Below are 6,000 nucleotides of genomic sequence, written 5' to 3'. Positions count from 1 at the left end.
GAAATGCAGCCATGTGATCAGTTTCCAGACGCAAAGCGCGGGTTCGCTTGTCATCGAACCGGAGCAGTCTTCTGATATCTTCGAAACGATTCACGCCAAAAGTTGCTTTCTATTTCGGATTAGCGAATTTGCTGAGAAAAAGTTCGCGAATAGGAACATCCCAACTTCTCTCAGTACCTGCGATAAGAAGGATGCCAATAAAAGCCTGAAGCTCTTCTAATGTTAGGTCAGTCCACTTTTTCACTGATTTCACTGCCACTCTTCTTCCTTCTAAATTCGTGCACTGCACAATTTCCTCCAAAATGTTACGGGAAATGAACAAATCAAAGGCATCTTTGGGTGACGTCAAGACAAAGCCCCGCGGGAGACCTTGTACATTCCTTACGATGTTGTGCCTAGCAGTCTGGTGAACACCGGGTGGTTTGCTTTTCCACTCAATTCCATTCTTCGAAATCATACCGAAAGACGCTTGCTCATCCCTTGCATCTTCTTCTTCTTCTTCATCATCATCACCACCATTATCCATTTCAAAATCACTGTCTTCCCTCGGAATGTTTTCCTCCTCTGAAACTCCATCATCTTCGTCAAAACTGTCCAAGTTGCTGGCAACACCATTATCATCCTCCTCCGTAAGCAGTTCGTTTATTTCATTTAGAGACAATCCTCTTTTTGTCATTACTGTCTATGGCACTTTCAGTCTAATAAACAGGATTTTATAAAATCACGTAAAAGCAATAAGCATGCACTTGTTCAAACCTAAAATGCGGCGTTCTTTCACACACGGTGTGCAATTGTTTCTGCAACACAAACAAACATGAGAGCGGAGCACTGTAGAAATGTCGTCCGACTATACACGCGGTCTGTCAACAACAACTGATTGCAGTGTTGTCAGGTTACAGTGGAAAAAAATATTTTCAAATAAGATAAAACAACCTTTTATTCGCGACAAATTTTTACTATACTTGCAGCAATATGCGAATTTATGGAAATTTTACAAGAGCATAAGTTTATTCCCAGAGAAAATAAGATCTCGAAATCAAAACTTATAAAAAATATCCAGTTTTACAAAAAGATTCATCATCATCCCTCGATAATTCGAATGATGATGATTGTTGTTCTGCCCTAAGGCAGGTCTTTGACCCGAAGGTCCCTGGGCAAGATGAGCCCATGGTGGTTTTTCATTGCCTTCCATGGGATGATGATGACGTCCTAAGGACGGGACCTACAGTTTAACGTGGGATCCGAATCACATGTGTCCCCACCGGGAATCGAACCCGGGACCCCTTGATTACAAGGCGGTGAGAGTAACCACTTATCCACCGGGGAATACTGATTTTAAAAGATTTTCTCTACTTTGGGTATAGCTGAACATTATATCCAGGCCAAACTTTTTATTTTGAACGTTTCTAAACTATTTTGAAACTGGGGTCAAATTGACCCCACATATGTAATAGATGGGTAATGATAAAAAATGGTAAAAAAAATAAATAATAATAACTTGCAAAACAAATGTGTTTACATTCTTTTGTAGTTGAAGCATCCTGCTTAGATGTCACAGAACATCAGGATTTTTCAGTGAGATTTCCTTGTAATACTAGGAAATAAAAGCATGTTGGGGTCAAAATGACCCCACACATGCATCCGAGGGTTAATTATACACAACAAGGAAAGTCCATTTCCTTACAAAAAAAAAAAAAAAACAGATCAAGAAAATTTAATAGTTTTTAGCGAGAAAATATATTTCCCTTTCTTTGCATGCTTCATTCATGACCACCATATTATTATTATTATTATTATTATTATTATTATTATTATTATTATTATTATTATTATTATTATTATTATTATTATTATTTCCATGGAAGTCGACTAACAATGATGACTGATTTGTAATCGAAGAAATACTCTACCATGAAAGTCGAGAAAAAAAAATTTATGTGGCTTACGTAAAATCGTATGTTACATTTGTAAATCTTGTAATTTTTTGGCTTTACGTACAGCAAATGTGTAACTGAAAACGCATGTTTTATAATGCTTTCTCTATAAGTTTTCCATCCGTGCGTTCTTTCAATTAAACAATATAGACACTCAGGATATCACATACAACAGGACGTATGTAACATATAGCTCACGAAGGTAACATGCATATATGTATGTAATATAAAGAAGACTGTTAGATATCAGACACCCTGCAACGGCATAATGTAACATCTAAGGGCAGTGCCTATGTAGCATACGGATAACAAATACTCCATACTAATTTCTGTATAGATAAAGAGGATTCCGTATATTTGTAAAATATACCGCTATCTGGAGAAAGGGTTTTTCTCAGTATGGAAGTTTATACCGAACAAGGATTAGTCTCGCATTTGTAGTTCTTAAAATAGAATATAAGAGAGTTATTTTCATTTTCCACTATAATTCACGATTTTGTTTCAATTCTTGACACAATTCAAATCTTGATATAATAAAAATGTCCAAATAATGTAATGTTATCACTGTTCTACCATTACTAATTAATCTAAATTGACAATTCATTTTGTGCTTTAGTTTAATAACAAATCGCAAATTTGTGTCTTGAGGTTGTTACTTTATTCTAATTCGTAAAATACTGCTTCGTTGCTCTCGGAATGTGCTTCACTTTTCTTTTACATGTATCTTTTTTAATTTGTTTTGTTTGCTCTTTATTTTATGAATTTTTTGTTTCAACTTTCACTGTTTAATATTCTGAGATTTAAAATATGCATAACACATTAGTTGCTCCAGCACGAAGTACTCGGCTGGTGTTTAGATTGTTCTCATGTTACCGACATCACATGGCGTCAGATAGAGGGCAGTGCAGCTCCTGAGAAATGATCGTGGAGTATTAGGAATTAGTGAACAAACAATTTTATAAAGTGCTAGAGAAAAAACGTTATTTCTGAAAGCTCGAAAATGTTACTTTTTGAAGTATATGCATCCTATTCCAAAAATTAAGGTTATTGATTATGGCTGTTTTGAGTTTAAAAATTTTTAAATCCTACTTAGGATATATATATAATTCTTTAAATCAATGAACGCTAGCGCTACAGGTTGAGAATTCGACTAGTCTATTGCAAATGGTCAATGACTACATGTGGACAATTGAGATATTTATTTATTATCAAAGTATTAGGATTTCTTACGTACGGTTGACAAGACATGGCAGACCCAGTGAATAAGTGTACATAGTATATTCCTTACCCTTTCGTTACTTCATCATGCTGTAGGCAGAAGTGAACTATATTCTAAGACACAATTCCGTATTGTATTACTTTTTATTCACAGCAGTCGCGACGTTATTGCACAATTTCTGTATTTGTATAGTCGAAAAGAGAAAAATTAAACTCTACGCGCCTAACGAAGTAGAATTCGTTGTCGGAAGACTGACCGTGGTGCCATATCCCTAATAATTCACATATCAGTATTAAAAATGCCTCGTCGTGAAATGCATAACAAATATGTCGTATCGCTTTGTATTGTTTTTATGACATCATTCTTATGGCAATCTGGTAGCATACTTGCATCACGTCGTATCCATTATGCACAACCTGTTTAGTAAATATTGCAACAGTGAGCTTGATTCCTGACAGTTACGTTTTGCCTTCAGTGCATGTATGATAAACGTGTTGTACAGAGACAGAATCATATTGAAGTTGGTAACGCTTTCAATGATGAGAAATTGTTTTACAGTACGAACACAGTTACGAGATAAAATGCATTGCAAAAGTACTTACATTTAACAATTTTTGTGGCTCTTCGATTGGTATTCCCAAGAGAGTAGAAAGAGCAGGTGGAATAACTCGATTTTAAACTATTAATCGTTTTTAAAAAAATTCTATTTTCTACGCATTCTGCAAATGAGGTGTCAATCAATGGCATCCTTTTCGGTTGGTCTGTTAATTGAAATTTGTAATTTTTTCAACCTCCTAGGCTATGTAAGTACTGGATCTGCAGTTAAATATGAATATTGATAATCGTAATGAGTACAATACTCATCAATGCTCATCAATATAGAGAGCATAGCCCTTGACTAACCAGAAGTTAATTACTGATTTCGATGTTTTGTTTTTACGTACAAGATCCATCTGACTTGAAATACTTGAAATATTATTTTCTGAGATCTAAACTCTTGCACGTTATATATATATATATATATATATATATATATATATATATATATATATATGTGTGTGTGTGTGTGTGTGTATGTATGTATGTATGTATGTATGTATAATTTTAGTTATACTACAACTCCATAATAATAGCCCACTAATGTTTCTATTTTGACAAAACCCTGGAAATATGTAGAACTATTTACACCTACAACTTGAACCAGAGAACACCAGTTGGTAATCTGGGGACCAAATACGAAATAATCGACCAGTTTGTATTAATAGTTCATTAACCATGGGTTCGTGTGTTCAAATCCTGGAGTAGTTCAGGATAAGATTTTTGGTGTGCTCCTAACCTAACGAGTGGACTGGAAAAAATTCCTTGAATAACCTTGTATTACCTCATTGCTTTTGAATTTCGATTAGAATATGATATTATAGAAATTCTAAATGTAAAATGTCAGAGCTGAGAACAGAATGTTAAGTATCTTTATGAATATCTTACTATCCTTTTGGAAGCAACAGACTAAAATTTGAATCTCAACAAGAGCTCATAAGCTTTAACCCCATGTTAAGCTGCAGGTACACGTTCATCTATACTTCCTGTTAAAATAGTCTCTAAACTGGCATTACCCAATGTTATCTTCTGAATTGTAACAAAATTATTGTAGAAGTTCTATTCAACATATAGAACAATTCGTTTGTTTCATGTTATACGAAATGGCAAACTCATACATTTTAAAATAGTAAACTCACAATATTTATGGGAATGAAGGAAGTAGTATTTACGTTTTCCGTATTGCTATGAACTGCTTCTAAATGAATGCAATGGATTACGTAGAGGAGTAATGGTGACACAGGAAGGTGTTGGCTATATATATTTCCAATCCTGGAACACATATGTCCGTATGCCCGAAGTCTGACGTAGCTGTATGATTTCGTAACTAGGACAATGTAAAAATTTCACACAGGGAAGGGGAAGTATAAGATAGGTGTTTGAATTGAACTGATGCACGTTTACTAATGCATGCACGAATAGCAAATAATAAATATATTGAGAGTAAATTGTTCTTCGTCCAATCAAATCGTAGACAGAGAATTCATTGCATTGCATGAAGTTTAACACGATTCGTTCAATGATTTATTAAACTTTTGAATATTTTTTTAAAAAATGTTCCAGTGTTCATTTGAACTGTTATTCTTTCTTTGATCTGCAACTGAATTTTTCTTGCTATTCCCAGAATGATTTGCTTTGGATTTTGATATGCTTTGGTTTCAACTCTAAATATCAACACTAAAATTTTATCAAAAGATATTAGACCACACTCGAAAAGTGATGATAAAATTTTACACTGAATTCAATTATGAAGAACTAATGAACATCAATCAAATTTCATATTACAATATATTTTAAATCAAATTTGAGATTTTTAAATTATGAACATTTCTAATAAAGAAACCTATTGGTGTAGGCTAAACATTGATTTATATGCGAAACTATTTTTTTTTTCATTTGCGAGATTCTACCAACGTTCGTTGAATAGTCAACATGAAAGTTTAAAACAGCATTCCGATACAGGGTTGTTTCGATACAAGAGAGTGAATTAGATCTCAGTTTGATTTAATTCCTAATATAATTAACCTCTTTCGTAGGAGATGGCCTAACGTCGTTCGAAATCTTACAGCTGAAGTTAGTAAATGTGAAATAATAGTCGCATTTATTAAATAAGACATGCATTATCGGGCTATAAAGATGTATGAATTTTGCACAAAACTAAGATACATATTCAATTTCATTTCGAAAAAGTCCCAAATACTGCGTAGGCAAGTGGAGAAAGTTGTTCTGTTAGTGAGGGACAGTTGCTAA

Source organism: Thermobia domestica, chromosome 12 (genome assembly GCF_964235325.1).
Source record: "Thermobia domestica chromosome 12, izTheDome1.hap1.1, whole genome shotgun sequence".
In the NCBI taxonomy this organism is placed as follows: Eukaryota; Metazoa; Arthropoda; class Insecta; order Zygentoma; family Lepismatidae; genus Thermobia; species Thermobia domestica.
This window is presented reverse-complemented; position numbering follows the sequence as displayed.